The following is a 17,048-nucleotide window of genomic DNA, read 5'->3' on the forward strand; positions in this document are numbered from 1 at the left end:
CCCCTCATGTGGACAAAGTCAAGGAAGTTTCTAGAGGAGCAGTGTAGCAGAAAGGGAGAAGAGGTAAGAAGGAAGAAAGTTTGAGAGAAGGTGGCTTCTGGAGAGCGATAGTCTCCTCAGACCTCAGTCTTGTTTTATCTCTGCTGGTCTTTGTCATGGTGGCCACTAACATAGGTCTTCATCTCCTTATAGATTATTGCACTAGTGTCTTACTTGATATATGGAACTTTAGTTTCTGTTTTTCCTTCTAATCTATTTTAAACTCAGGTGACAAAACAATCCTCCTCAATTCCAGAAGAATTGCAGAATTTGAGAACTGGAAGTTATATATACTTTAGAGATATATCATCTAGGAGCCCAATCTATCATGGATGGGAAAACAAATCCAGAAAAGTGACGTAACTTGTCCATGGTCAAATAATGAATCTACTGCATCTGCATCCACTAAGCTTTCTCTGCTGGTCCTCTCTACTGATTGATTCACCCCAGAGAGGCTGGCACATTTAAATAATCTCTGCGGGTAAGGCTCAGGTCTCTTAGGAAATCCGTCACACAGTTCAGAGTCCAGGGACGCGTTTATACTTAGAGGCTATTTTAGAGGGCTTTGAATACCTACAAAGGAAAAGCTCTGATTAAAAATAATGATGTTTCAGAGTGAGTAGCTTTTTCCCAGGAGTTTACAGAGTAAAAAGTCTAGGAAACAGCCTAAATCTTTAGGAAAAAAAGGATCCTGGCGTTTAAGATCTCCTGCAAAGCTTGTATTCTTTTTTTTTTTTAATAAATTTATTTATTATTTGTTTTTGGCTGTGTTGGGTCTTCGTTGCTGCGCACAGGCTTTCTCTAGTTGTAGCGAGCAGGGGCTACTCTTCGTTGTGGTGCGTGGGCTTCTCATTGCGGTGGCTTCTCTTTTTGCCAAGCATGGGCTCTAGGCACGTGGGCTTCAGTAGTTGAGGCATGCGGGCTTAGTAGTTGTGGCTTGCGGGCTCTAGAGCACGGGCTCAGTAGTTGTGGCACATGGGCTTAGTTGCTCCACAGCATGTGGGATCTTCCCGGACCAGGGCTGGAACCTGTGTGCCCTGCATTGGCAGGTGGATTCTTAACCACTGCACCACCAGGGAAGTCCCAAAGCTTGTATTCTTCTTTCTCCAAAATACTTTAAAAGAACGTACTCATTAGTAAACTTTACTCGAAGACAAATGCATTAGAAAATATATTGTTTAAAATGCCCTCATGTTTAGGTTGAAAAGTGATAGGAACTCAAATATACGTGTTTAAATTTTAAATGTATTTATCATTGTATCATGTGTATTTAACAAAGGACTTTTTGATCATGAATTGATGTGTCCAAAAATAACCAGTTTACCAACACGGAATCTAGACTTCAAGCCCCTTGAGGTCAGTGATCATGTCTTTTTCATCCTTATAATGTAATTTCTTAGAATAGTTTCAGAACAAAGATGATGTTCAATAGTATTTGTCAATAAAAGAAGTAACTTTCCTCAAATGATATCAGAACTAGGATACAACATTCCTAAATACTGAGCTGCCACTTGGACTCAAAAGATTGTGAATGAAAGTCTTAAGTCTTCTTTCCTTTAAGGATCTTTTTCAAAGTCCTTCTTAAAAACAACTACCTATGTTTAATCATAGCTACATTTGTATAAGCCCTGGTATTGGGATTAATTTGGACCAATCCTCCTATTGAGGAGACTAGAAAAACTCAACAAAATATTTAAAAATCAATTCAAAGGCATCAGAGAGCTAACATGATAGGAATTACCAGGCCATGGATCTGAGGAATGATGGAGGCCCAGGGATGTCCATTTATCCATTCCATAGAAGGTTGCTGAGAGGATGAGCAGGGATGAGGGACAGTGATTGAAATTCAGGGTGTGCTAAAGAGGCAGGAGGAGAGCTCTGTTGAAACTCCCTTGCTTTGTACTAGGAATCCAAATGGCTACATCCTAGAAGTAAATGGGTGACATCTCATTTTCAAAACATCTCAACCCTGAGAGTGGATTAGGATAATTCCCTTGAGCTAATACCCACAAGCCCTTGGTGGAGGCAAACTAAAATCCTTCCTGGAGTAAAGTAATATCATGTTAGGCCTGAAGTCATTTCTACTGACAATTTTGCAAATACAAAGTCTAGTGTACAATTAAAAGTAAGTCATACAAGGAAAGAAAATCAGCAGAAACAACAGAGAACAAAAACAGACCCAAAAGGAGTTCAGAGAGTGAAATTATCAAACATAGATTTAAAAATAACAATGCTTACTATATATAAATAAATAAAACACAAGATTAATAATTTAGGCAGATAACTAGAAACTTGAAAAAAGAAACAGATGAAAATTTTAGAACCAAAAAGTTCACTAACTGAAAAGAACTCAGTGATGGGTATAATAACATATTAGACACAGATATAAAATTAGGGAACTAGAAGATAAGTCAGAAAAAAATACTCAGAATGAAGCACAAAGAATAAAAAGGATGGAAAATACAGAACACAGGGAAAGCATGTAGAAGATACAGTGGTAAAGTTTAATATGCACATGAATGGAATTCCAGAAGGAAAGAAAAGACAGTATTGGGCAGAAATAATATTTGAATGAATGAATTCCTAGCAGGATAAAAAAAAATTTTTTAATCAACACAATTGACACATAAACACATCATGAAAAAACTGCTAAAATCCAAAGACAAAGAAAAATCTTAAGAGCAGCTAGAGAAAATAAGAATTGATCTTTAAAGAAACAAAAATTAGACTTACAACTAATTTTTTTAAAAAATATTTATTTATTTATTTATTTGGCTGCGCTGAGTCTTAGTTGTGGGATCCTTGTTGCAGCATGCAGGATCTTTGTTGCGGCATGCAGCATCTTTGTTGCGGCATGCAGGATCTTTTAGTTGCAGCATGCGGGCTCTAGTTCCCTGACCAGAGATTGAACTTGGGCCCCCTGCTTTGGGAGTGTGGAGTCTTAATCACTGGACCACCAGGGAAGTCCCACAACTTACTTAATAACAGAACTATCTTAAGCCAGAAAATGATAGAATGATAACTTCAAAGGACTAAAAGCAAATATTTTAAGAATGAAGGTGAAATTTTCAAAATAGAGTATTTGTCACCAGCAGATTGATAGTGGCATTCTTTAGGCAGAAGGAATCCTAATTGTTAAATCAGAGATACATGAGGAGGGCTTCCCTGGTTGTGCAGTGGTTAAGAATCCGCCTGCCAATGCAGGGGACACAGGTTCGAGCCCTAGTCCGGGAAGATCCCACATGTTGCGGAGTAACTAAGCCCATGCACCACAACTACTGAGCCTGTGCTCAAGAGCCCGTGAGCCACAACTACTGAGCCTGCACTCTAGAGCCCATGAGCCACAACTGCTGAGCCCACATGCCACAACTACTGAAGCCCACACGCCTAGAGCCCATGCTCCGCAACAAGAGAAGCCACCGCAACGAGAAGCCCATGCTCTCTGCAGCTAGAGAAAGCCCGCACGCAGCAATGAAGACCCAACGCAGCCATAAATAAATAAATAAATAAATAAATTTATTTTTTAAAAAGACAGGAAATAAAGATCAATCAAAATAATAAATATGTGGATAATTCTACATGAATATTGATATTAAATATTTAAGTCAATAGTAGTAATGTCTTCTGTATTTAAAAATACACAACAACTGTATATATGTCAGGAGAGGGGAAAAGGAATCAAGTGTTCTGAAATCTGCATTGTCTAGGAGAACGGAAAAAGTTACAATTAATAATAGACTCTAAGTCAAGAATACATTTTGTAATCTCTACAAAAATCACTAAAGGAATGATATAAGACTATGTGTATTAGTCAAGGCTCTCCAGAGATAAAGAGCTAACAGCGTGTGTGTATACGTGTGTGTGTGTGTGTGTGTGTGTGTGTGTGTGTGTAGAGTGAGAGCACGAGCGAGAGAGAGAGAGAGAGAGAGAGAGAGAGAGAGAGAGAGAGAGACACTTATTTTAAGGAATTGGCTTGTGATTATGGAGGGGCTTGGAAGTCCAAAATCTACAGCGTAGTCTGACAAGCTGGAAGCCCAAAGAAGAATTGCAGTTTGAGTCCAAAATCAGTCGGCTGGCAGAATTCCTTCTTGCTCAGGGGAGATCAGTCTTTGTTTTATTAAGGCCTTCAACTGAATGGATGAAACTCACCCATGTAGTGGAGGGTAATCTGCTTTACTCAAAGTGCACTAATTTTAATGTTGATCTCATCCAATAAACATTTTCACAGAAACATCTAGAATAATGTTTGACTAAATATTTGGGCACTGTAGCACAGCCAAATGACATATAAAATTAACCATCGCATCATACAATTTGCAATCTAAAAGGAGAGAAGTAATGGAGTAATAAAAGGTAATCAATCTAAGTGTAAGATAGGACAAAACTAACTATATAACAGGCAAGACAAATAGGAAGTACTTAATAAGATGGTAGACTTAAATCCAAATATATCGCTAATTACATTAAGTGAAAACAGATCCTAATTTAATGAAAAAGATTTTTTTGGTTACCTATTTTTTTTTTAACATCTTTATTGGAGTATAATTGCTTTACAATGGTGTGTTAGTTTCTGCTTTATAACAAAGTGAATCAGCTATACATATACATATATACACATATCTCCTCCCTCTTGCGTCTCCCTCCCACCCTCCCTATCCCACCCCTCTAGGTGGTCACAAAGCACCAAGCTGATCTCCCTGTGCTATGTGGCTGCTTCCCACTAGCTATCTATTTTACATTTGGTAGTGTATATATGTCCATGCCATTCTCTCACTTCGTCGCAGCTTACCCTTCCCCCACGCCGTGTCCTCAAGTCCACTCTCTATGTCTGCATCTTTATTCCTGTCCTGCCCCTAGGTTCTTCAGAACCATTTTTTTTTTAGACTACATATATATGTGTTAACATATGGTATTTGTTTTTCTCTTTCTGACTTACTTCACTCTGCAGGACAGACTCTATCCATCCACCTCACTACAAATAACTCAATTTCATTTCTTTTTATGGCTGAGTAATATTCCATTGTATATATGTGCCACATCTTCTTTATCCATTCATCTGTCGATGGACCCTTAGGTTGCTTCCATGTCCTGGCTATTGTAAATAGTGCTGCAATGAACATTGGGGTGCATGTGTCTTTTTGAATTATGGTTTTCTCATGGTATATGCGCAGTAGTGGGATTGTTGGGTCGTATGGTAGTTCTATTTTTAGGTTTTTAAGGAACCTCCATACTCTTCTCCATAGTGGCTGTATCAATTTACATTCCCACCAACAGTGCAAGAGGGTTCCCTTTTCTCCACACCCTCATCAACATTAATTGTTTGTAGAGTTTTTGAGGATGGCCATTCTGACCGGTGTGAGGTGATACCTCATTGTAGTTTTGATTTGCGTTTCTCTAATGCTTAGTGATGTTGAGCATCCTTTCATGTGTTTGTTGGCAATCTGTATATCTTCTTTGGAGAAATGTCTATTTAGGTCTTCTGCCCATTTTTGGATTGGGTTGTTTGTTTCTTTGATATTGAGCTGCATGAGCTGCTTGTAAATTTTGGAGATGAATCCTTTGTCAGTTGCTTCATTTGCAAATATTTTCTCCCATTCTGAGGGCTGTATTTTTGTCTTGTTTATGTTTTCCTTTGCTGTGCAAAAGCGTTTAAGTTTCATTAGGTCCCATTTGTTTATTTTTGTTTTATTTCCATTTCTCTAGGAGGTGGGCCAAAAAGGATCTTGCTGTGATTTATGTCATAGAGTGTTCTGCCTATGTTTTCCTCTAAGAGTTTGATAGTGTCTGGCCTTACACTTATGTCTTTAATCCATTTTGAGTTTATTTTTGTGTATGGTGTTAGGGAGTGTTCTAATTTCATTCTTTTACATGTAGCTGTCCAGTTTTCCCAGCACCACTTATTGAAGAGGCTGTCTTTTCTCCATTGTATATTCTTGCCTCTTTATCAAAAATAAGGTGACCATATGTGCGTGGGTTTATCTCTGGGCTTTCTATCCTGTTCCATTGATCTATACTTCTGTTTTTGTGCCAATACCATACTGTCTTGATTACTGTAGCTTTGTAGTATAGTCTGAAGTCAGGGAGCCTGTTTCCTCCAGCTACATTTTTCTTTCTCAAGATTGCTTTGGCTCTTTGGGGTCTTTTGTGTTCCCATGCAAATTGTGAAATTTTTTGTTCTACTCCTGTGAAAAATGCCATTGGTAGTTTGATAGGGATTGCATTGAATCTGTAGATTGCTTTGAGTAGTATAGTCATTTTCACAAAGTTGATTCTTCCACTTCAAGAACATGGTATATCTCTCCATCTGTTTATATCATCTTTAATTTCTTTCATCAGTGTCTTATAGTTTTCTGCATGTCTCCTTAGGTAGGTTTATTCCTAGGTATTTTATTCTTTTTGTTGCAATGGTAAATGGGAGTGTTTCCCTAATTTCTCTTTCAGATTTTTCATCATTAGTGTATAGGAAGGGAAGAGATTTCTGTGCATTAATTTTGTATCCTGCTACTTTACCAAATTCATTGATTAGCTCTAGTAGTTTTCTGGTGGCATCTTTAGGAATTTCTATGTATAGTATCATGTCATCTGCAAACAATGACAGCTTTCTTCTTCTTTTCCGATTTGCATTCCTTTTATTTCTTTTTCTTCTCTGATTGCTGTGGCTTAAACTTCCAAAACTGTTGAGTAATAGTGGTGAGAGTGGACAAACTTGTCTTGTTCCTGATCTTAGAGGAAATGCTTTCAGTTTTTCTCCATTGAGAATGATGTTGGCTGTGGGTTTGTCATATACGGGCTTTATTATTTTGAGGTAAGTTCCATCTCTGCCTACTTTCTGAAGGGTTTTTATCATAAATGGGTGTTGAGTTTTGTCAAAAGCTTTTTCTGCATCTATTGAGATGATCATATGGTTTTTCTCCTTCAGTTTGTTAATAAGGTTTATCACATTGATTGATTTGCGTATATTGAAGAATCCTTGCATTCCTGGGATAAACCCCACTTGATCATGGTGTATGATCCTTTTAATGTGCTGTTGGATTCTGTTTGCTAGTATTTTGTTGAGGATTTTTGCATCCATATTCATCAGTGATATTGGCCTGTAGTTTTCTTTGTGACATCTTTGTCTGGTTTTGGTATCAGGGTGATGGTGGACTCGTAGACTGAGTTTGGGAGTGTTCCTCCCTCTGCTATATGTTCGAAGAGTTTGAGAAGGATAGGTGTTAGCTCTTCTGTAAATGTTTGATAGAATTCACCTGTGAAGCCATCTGGTCCTGGGCTTTTGTTTGTTGGAAGATTTTTAATCACAGTCTCAATTTCAGTGCTTGTGATTGGTCTGTTTATATTTTCTATTTCTTCCTGGTTCAGTCTTGGAAGCTTGTGCTTTTCTAAGAATTTGGCCATTTCTTCCAGGTTGTCTATTTTATTGGCATATAGTTGCTTGTAGTAATCTCTCATGATCCTTTGTATTTCTGCAGTGTCAGTTATTACTTCTCCTTTTTCATTTCTAATTCTATTGATTAGAGTCTTCTCCCTTTTTTTCTTCATGAGTCTGGCTAATGGTTTATCAATTTTGTTTATCTTCTCAAAGAACCAGCTTTTAGTTTTATTGATCTTTGCTATTGTTTCCTTCAATTCTTTTTCCTTTATTTCTGATTTGATCTTTATGATTTCTTTCCTTCCTCTAACTTTGGGGGGTTTTTGTTCTTCTTTTTCTGATTGCTTTAAGTGTAAGGTTAGGTTGTTTATTTGAGATGTTTCTTGTTTCTTGAGGTAGGATTGTATTGCTATAAACTTCCCTCTTAGAAATGCTTTTGCTGCATCCCATAGGTTTTGGGTCATCGTGTTTTCATTGTCATTTGTTTCTAGGTATTTTTTGATTTGCTCTTTGATTTCTTCAGTGATCTCTTGGTTATTTAGTAATGTATTGTTTAGCCTCCATGTGTTTGTGTTTTTTACAGATTTTTTTCCTGTAATTGATATCTAGTCTCTTAGCGTTGTGGTCAGAAAAGATACTTGATACAATTTCAATATTCTTAAATTTACCAAGGCTTGATTTGTGACCCAAGATATGATCTATCCTGGAAAATGTTCCATGAACACTTGAAAAGAAAGTGTATTCTGTGGTTTTTGGATGGAATGTCCTATAAATATCAATTAATTCCATCTTGTTTGATGTATCATTTAAAGCTTGTGTTTCCTTATTTATTTTCATTTTGGATGATCTGTCCATTGGTGAAAGTGGGGTGTTATAGTCCACTACTATGATTGTGTTACTGTCGATTTCCCCTTTTATGGCTGTTAGCATTTGCCTTATGTATTGAGGTGCTCCTATGTTGGGTGCATAAATATTTATACTTGTTATATCTTCTTCTTGGATTGATCCCTTGATCATTATGTAGTGTCCTTCTTTGTCTCTTATAATAGTCTTTATTTTAAAGTCTATTTTGTCTGATATGAGAATTGCTACTCCAGCTTTCTTTTGATTTCCATTTGTATGGAATGTCTTTTTCCATCCCCTCACTTTCAGTCTGTATGTGTCCCTAGGTCTGAAGTGGGTCTCTTGTAGACAGCATATATCCGGTTCTTGTTTTTGTATCCATTCAGCCAGTCTGCGTCGTTTGGTTGGAACATTTAATCCATTTACATTTAAGGTAATTATTGATATGTATATTCGTATAACCATTTTCTTAATTGTTTTGGGTTTGTTATTGTAAGTCTTTTCCTTCTTTTGTGTTTCCTGCCTAGAGAAGTTCCTTTAGCATTTGTTTTAAAGCTGGTTTGGTGGTGCTGAATTCTCTTAGCTTTTGCTTTTCTCTAAAGGTTTTAATCTCTCCATCGAATCTGAATGAGATCCTTGCTGAGTAGAGTAATCTTGGCTGTAGGTTGTTCCCTTTCATCACTTTAAATATGTCCTGCCACCCCCTTCTGGCTTGCAGACTTTCTGCTGAAAAATCAGCTGTTAACCTTATGGGAATTCCCTTGTATGTTATTTGTTGTTTTTCCCTTGCTGCTTTTGATATTTTTCTTTGTATTTAATTTTTGATAGTTTGATTAATATGTGTCTTGGCGTGTTTCTCCTTGGATTTATCCTGTATGGGACTCTCTGCGCTTCCTGGACCTGATTGACTATTTCCTTTCCCATATTAGGGAAGGTTTCAACTATAATCTCTTCAAATATTTTCTCAGTCCCTTTCTTTTTCTCTTCTTCTTCTGGGACCTCTATAATTCGAATGTTGGTGTGTTTAATGTCCCAGAGGTCTCTGAGACTGTCCTCAATTCTTTTCATTCTTTTTTCTTTATTCTGCTCTGCAGTAGTTATTTCCACTATTTTATCTTCCAGGCCACTCAACCATTCTTCTGCCTCAGTTATTCTGCTCTTGATTCCTTCTAAAGAATTTTTAATTTCATTTATTGTGTTGTTCATCATTGTTTATTTGCTCTTGAGTTCTTCTAGGTCCTTGTTAAACGTTTCCTGTATTTTCTTCATTCTGTTTCTAAGACTTTGGATCATCTTTACTATCATTACTCTGAATTCTTTTTCAGGTAGACTGCCTAATTTTTCTTCACTTGTTTGGTCTGGTGAGTTTTTACCTTGGTCCTTCATCTGCTGTGTGCTTCTCTGTCATTTTGCTTAACTTACTGTGTTTGGGGTCTCCTTTTTGCAGGCTGCAGGTTCGTTGTTCCCGTTGTTTTTTCTCTCTGCCCCAGTGGCTAAGGTTGGTTCAGTGGGTTGTGTAGGCTTCCTGGTGGAGGGGACTGGTGCCTGTGTTCTGGGGGATGAGGCTGGATCTGTTCTTTCTGATGGGCAAGACTGCGTCCAGTGGTGTGTTTTGGGGCGTCTGTGACCTTATTATGATTTTACGCAGCCTGTCTGCTAATGGGTGGGGTTGTGTTCCTGTCTTGCTAGTTGTTTGGCATAGGGTGTCCAGCACAGTAGCTTGCTGGTCGTTGAGTGGAGCTGGGTCTTAGCATTGAGATGGAGATCCCTGGGAGAGCTTTTGCCATTTGAGGTCTTTGGTGGACTAGTGACCTGAACTGGTGGGGCCCAGTGGTCTTTGGTGTACCAGTGTCCTGAACTCGGCTCTCCCACCTCAGAGGCACAGGCCTGACACCCAGCTGGTGCACCAAGACCCTGTCAGCCACATGGCTCATAAGAAAAGGCAGAAAAAAAGAAAGAGAGAAAGCAAAAAATAAAGTTATTTTAAAAAATATTTAAAAATAAAAAAATTAAAAAGTAATAAAAAGAAAAGAAAGAAAGAAAGAAGAGAGCAGCCAAACCAAAAAAGAAATCCACCAATGATAAACAGCACTAAAAACTGTACTAAAACAAAGAAACAAACAAAAAAACAAAAAAAACGGACAGACAGAACCCTAGGAGAAATGGTAAAAGCAAAGTTGTACAGACAAAATCACACAAAGAAACATACACATACACACTCACAAAAAGAGAAAAAGGAAAATATACATATATCTATACATAAAGAAAAAAAGAGAGCTACCAAATCAATAAACAAATCTACCAATGATAGTAAACTCTAAATACTAAAGTAAGATAAACATAAAACCAAAAACAAATTAGTTGCAGAAAGCAAACCCCATGTCTACAGCTGCTCCCAAAGTCCACCACCTCAATTTTGGGATGATTCATTGTCTATTCAGGTATTCCAGAGATGCAGGTTACATCAAGTTGATTGTGGGGATTTAATCCGCTGCTCCTGAGGCTGCTGGGAGACATTTCCCTTTCTCTTCTTTGTTCGCACAGCTCCTGGGGTTCAGCTTTGGATTTGGCCCCTCCTCTGCATGTAGGTCTCCTGAGGGCATCTGTTCTTTGCTCAGACAGGAGGGGGTTAAAGGAGCAGCTGATTAGGGGGCTCTGGCTCACTCAGTCTGGGGGGAGGGAGGGATACGGAATGCGGGGTGAGCCTGCGACGGCAGAGGCAGACATGACATTGCAACAGCCTGAGGCGCGCCGTGTGTTCTCCCGGGGAAGTTGTCCCTGGATAACAGGACCCTGGCAGTGATGGGCTGCACAGGCTCCTGGGAGGGGAGGTGTGGAGAGTGACCTGTGCTTGCACACAGGCTTCTTGGTGGCTGCACCAGCAGCCTTAGCATTTCATTCCCGTCTCTGGGGTCTGTGCTGATAGCTGTCGCTTGTGCCCATCTCTAGAGCTCATTTAGGTGGTGCTCTGAATCCCATCTCCTCGTGCACCCCGAAACAATGGTCTCTTGCCTCGTAGGCAGGTCCCTTCCTGCTAGCTGTGGTGCACCAGCCCCCCTCAGGCTGTGTTGATGCAGCCAACCCCAGTCCTCTCCCTGGGATCCAACCTCTGAAGCTGGAGCCTCAGCTCCCAGCCACCACCCGTCCTGGCGGGTGAGCAGACAAGCCTCTCAGGCTGGTGAGTGCTGGTTGGCACCAGTCCTCTGTGCAGGAATCTCTCTGCTTTGCCCTCTGCACCTCTATTGCTGTGCTCTCCTCCATGGCTCCGAAGCTTCCCCGCCGCCGCCCCTCATCTCTGCCAGTGAAGGGGCTTCCTAGTGTGTGGAAACTTTTCCTCCTTCACAGCTCCCTCCCAGATGTGCGGGTCCCGTCCCTATTCTTTTGTCTCTGTTTTTTCTTTTGCCCTACCCAGGTACGTGGGGAGTTTCTTGCCTTTTGGGAAGTCTCAGGTCTTCTGCCAAAATTCAGTAGGTGTTTTGTAGGAGTTGTTCCACATGTAGATGTTTTTCTGATGTATTTGTGGGGAGGAAGGTGATCTCCACGTATTACTCCTCCACCATCTTGAAGGTCTCCCTTGGTTACCTATTGCTGTGCAACAAACTACCCCCAAATTTAGTAACTTTACCACCATTTTACCAATATTTCATGATTCTATGGGTCAGGAACTTGGATAGGACACAAAGGGAATGGCTTATCTCATCTCTGGGTGATTTTCTGCTGGGGCTAAAGCATCCCTGATAGCTTTACTCTCATGTCTGGCACCTCAGTTAACATGGCTCCAATGGTGAGTGTTAGCTGGACCAGCTTGACGAGATCATATGTGTAGGGCATTGGTTCTCACTGTTGATTGGATTCTTTGACTTTTGTACAAATAGTTTCATGACTTCTTCCTTTCCATGTGCCTCTGCATGTAGTCTCTCCAGGGAGATAAGCAGACCTCTTATATACAAACTCAGGGCTTCCAAAAGGGTTAGGCTTGGAACTAGCACATTGTCACTGCTGCCACATTCTACTGGATAGCAAATTACAGGTCCATCCCAGAGTAAAGGGGAGGAAACTATTTAAGGACATAAATATTTGGAGGTGTGATGAACCTGGGGCCACTGGTCCATGTAACCAGCTAGCACAGACTGTCAGACTGGACAAAAATTCAAAATCCAACTACATGCTGTTTACAAGGGATATATCTAAACTATAAAAATGCAAAAAGTTCAAAAGAAAAGGGATGGAAAAAACTAAACCATGCAATACTACCTAAATACTAAAGAAAGCTGGAATAGATTAAGCAGACTCTAAAACAAAAAGTAGTGCTAGAGATAAAGGGAGACTCTTCATAATGGTAAAGATTTAATTGGCCAGGAAGATTTTTTAAATTCTAAATTTGTATTATTCTAATAACATAACCTCATGGTACATAAAGCAAAAATTACAGAATGAGGAAGAATAAAAATTGACAATTTTAGTGGGAGATGTTAACATATTCAGTTACTGATAAAATAGGCAGACAAAAATTTCAGTAAGAATATAGGTTTGAACAACACTTTTAGCGAAGTTGAGTATAACAGCATATTGAGTCCATTTCTATAATCCTTTACATATGAAAAAATTCATCACTTATTTCATTTCTGTTTGGGCTCATGAAGCTGGGAGAGACATCCAAGTATCCCTTTGGGAACATATCACCTGTTTGGAACATATCTGTATTTTACAGATCTGTTTACCAATGTGTACCTTTACCTCATTCATTAAGTAAGCATATTCAGTTCCTACTATGTGCCAGGCACTGTACTTAGCACAGAGATGAAAGCTATAGTTAAAATTACAGACCAGAGAGGGCAGACAGCAGAAGCAAGAAGAACTAAAATCCAGCAGGCTGTGGAATAAAAACCACGTTCACAGAAAGATAGACAAGATGAAAAGGCAGAGGGCTATGTACCAGGTGAAGGAACAATATAAAACCCCCGAAAAACAACTAAATGAAATGGAGATAGGCAATCTTCCAGAAAAAGAATTCAAAATTATGATAGTGAAGATGATCCAGGACCTCGGAATAAGAATGGAGGCAAAGATCAAGAAGATGCAAGAAATGTTTAACAAAGACCTAGAAGAATTAAAGAACAAACAAACAGAGATGACCAATACAATAACTGAAATGAAAACTACACTAGAAGGAATCAATAGCAGAATAACTGAGGCAGAAGAACGGATAAGTGACCTGGAAGACAAAGTGGTGGAATTCACTGCTGCGGAACAGAATAAAGAAAAAAGAATGAAAAGAAATGAAGACAGCCTAAGAGACCTCTGGGACAACATTAAACGCAACAACATTCGCATTATAGGGGTCCCAGAAGGAGAAGAGAGAGAGAAAGGACAAGAGAAATTATTTGAAGAGATTATAGTCAAAAACTTCCCTAACATGGGAAAGGAAATAGCCACCCAAGTCCAGGAAGTGCAGAGAGTCCCATACAGGATAAACCCAAGGAGAAACATGCCGAGACACATAGTAATCAAATTGGCAAAAATTAAAGACAAAGAAATATTATTGAAAGCAGCAAGGGAAAAACGAGAAGTAACATACAAGGGAACTCCCATAAGGTTAACAGGTGATTTCTCAGCAGAAACTCTGCAAGCCAGAAGGGAGTGGCATGATATACTTCAAGTGATGAAACGGAAGAACCTACAACCAAGATTACTGTACCCAGCAAGGATCTCATTCAGATCTGATGGAGAAATCAAAAGCTTTACAGACAAGCAAAAGCTAAGAGAATTCAGCACCACCAAACCAGCTCTACAACAAATGCTAAAGGAACTTCTCTAAGTGGGAAACACAAGAGAAGAAAAGGACCTACAAAAACAAACCCAAAACAATTAAGAAAATGGTAATAGGAACATACATATCAATAATTACCTTAAACGTGAATGGATTAAATGCTCCAACCAAAAGACACAGGCATGCTGAATGGATACAAAAACAAGACCCATATATATGCTGTCTACAAGAGACCCACTTCAGACCTAGGGGCACATACAGACAGAAAGTGAGGGGATGGAAAAAGATATTCCATGTAAATGGAAATCAAAAGAAAACTGGAGTAGCAATACTCATATCAGATAAAATAGACTTTAATATAAAGAATGTTACAAGAGACAAGGAAGGACACTACATAATGATCAAGGGATCAATCCAAGAAGAAGATATAACAAGTATAAATATATATGCATCCAACATAGGAGCACCTCAATACATAAGGCAACTGCTAACAGCTCTGAAAGAGGAAATCGACAGTAACACAATCATAGTGGGAGACTTTAACACCTCACTTACCCCAATGGACAGATCATCCAGACAGAAAATTAATAAGGAAACACAAGCTTTAAATGACACAATAGACCAGATAGATTTAATTGATATTTATAGGACATTCCATCCAAAAACAGCAGATTACACTTTCTTCTCAAGTGCGCATGGAACATTCTCCAGGAAAGATCATATCTTGGGTCACAAATCAAACTATGGTAAATTTAAGAAAATTGAAATCATATCAAGCATCTTTTCTGACCACAACGCTATGAGATTAGAAATTAATTACAGGGAAAAAAACGTAAAAAACACAAACACATGGAGGGTAAACAATACATTACTAAATAACCAAGAGATCACTGAAGAAATCCAAGAGGAAATCAAACAATACCTAGAGACAAATGACAATGAAAACACGACGATCCAAAACCTATGGGATGCAGAAAAGCAGTTCTAAGAGGGAAGTTTATAGCTATACAAGCCTGCCTCAAGAAACAAGAAAAATCTCAAATAAACAATCTAACCTTACACCTAAAAGAACAAACAAAACCCAAAGTTAGCAGAAGGAAAGAAATCATAAATATTAGAGCAGAAATAAATGAAATAGAAATAAAGAAAACAATAGCAAAGATCAATAAAACTAAAAGCTGGTTCATTGAGAAGGTAAACAAAATTGATAAACCATTAGCCAGACTCATCAAGAAAAAGAGGGAGAGAACTCAAATCAATAAAATTATAAATGAAAAAGGAGAAGTTACAACAGACACAGCAGAAATACAAAGCATACTAAGAGACTACTACAAGCAACTCTACGCCAATAAAATGGACAACCTGGAAGAAATGGACAAATTCTTAGAAAGGGGTAACCTTCCAAGACTGAAACAGGAAGAAATAGAAAATATGAACAGACCAATCACAAGTAATGAAATTGAAACTGTGATTTAAAATCTTCCAACAAACAAAAGTCCAGGACCAGATGGCTTCACAGGTGAATTCTATCAAACATTTAGAGAAGAGCTAACACCCATCCTTCTCAAACTCTTCCAAAAAATTGCAGAGGAAGGACACTCCCAAACTCATTCTATGAGGCCACCATCACCCTGATACCCAAACCAGACAAAGATACTACAGAAAAAGAAAATTACAGGCCAGTGTCACTGATGAATATAGATGCAAAAATCCTCAACAAAATACTAGCAAACAGAATCCAACAACACATTAAAAGGATCATACACCATGATCAAGTGGGATTTATCCCAGGGATGCAAGGATTCTTCAATATATGCAAGTCAATCAATGTGATACACCATATTAACAAACTGAAGAATAAAAACCGTATGATCATCTCCATAGATGCAGAACAATCTTTTAACAAAATTCAATACCCACTTATGATAAAAACTCTCCAGAAAGTGGGCATAGAGAGAAATTACTTCAACATAATAAAGGCCATATACAACAAACCCACAGCAAACATCATTCTCAATGGTGAAAAACTGAAAACATTTCCTCTAAGATCAGGAACAAGACAAGGATGTCCACTCTCGCCACTATTATTCAACATAGTTTTGGAAGTCCTAGCCACGGCAACCAGAGAAGAAAAAGAAATAAAAGGAGTACAAATTGGAAAAGAAGAAGTAAAACTGTCACTGTTTGCAGATGACATGATAGTATACATAGAGAATGCTAAAGATGCCACCAGAAAACTACTAGAGCTAATCAATGAATTTGATAAAGTTGCAGGATACAAAATTAATGCACAGAAATCTCTTGCATTCCTATATACTAATGATGAAAAATCTGAAAGAGAAATTAAGGAAACACTCCCATTTACCATTGCAACAAAAAGAATAAAATACCTAGGAATAAACCTACCTGGGAGACAAAAGACCTGTATGCAGAAAACTATAAGACACTGATGAAAGAAATCAAAGATGATACCAACAGATGGAGAGATATACCATGTTCTTGAAGTGGAAGAATCAATATTGTGAAAATGACTGTACTACCCAAAGCAATCTACAGATTCAATGCAATCCCTATCAAATTACCAATGGCATTTTTTACAGAACTAGAACAAAAAATTTTAAAATTTGTATGGAAACACAAAAGACCCCGAATAGCCAAAGCAGTCTTGAGGGAAAAAAACGAAGCTGGAGGAATCAGGCTCCCTGACTTCAGACTATACTACAAAGCTGCAGTAATCAAGACAATATGGTACTGACACAAAACCAGAAATATAGATCAATGGAACAGGATAGAAAGCCCAGAAATAAACCCACACACATATGGTCAACTAATCTATGACAAAGGAGGCAAGGATATACAATGGAGAAAAGACAGTTTCTTCAATAAGTGGTGCTGGGAAAACTGGACAGCAAATGTAAAAGAATGAAATTAGAACACTCCCTAACACTATACACAAAAATAAACTCAAAATTGATTAGAGACCTAAATGTAAGACCAGATACCGTAAAACTCTTAGAGGAAAACATA

At 38.4% G+C, this 17,048-nt stretch overlaps 1 protein-coding gene across 4 annotated transcripts in view; it reads left to right on the forward strand.

Moving 5' to 3' along the window:
* LOC309612461 (uncharacterized protein) overlaps nt 1–17,048 on the forward strand; it is a 305,855-nt gene that overhangs the window by 1,509 nt on the left and 287,298 nt on the right. The gene's annotated exons all lie outside the window — the stretch shown is intronic.

The sequence above is a fragment of the Balaenoptera borealis genome, assembly GCF_965194805.1.
Source record: "Balaenoptera borealis genome assembly, chromosome: 15".
Lineage (NCBI taxonomy): Eukaryota > Metazoa > Chordata > Mammalia > Artiodactyla > Balaenopteridae > Balaenoptera > Balaenoptera borealis.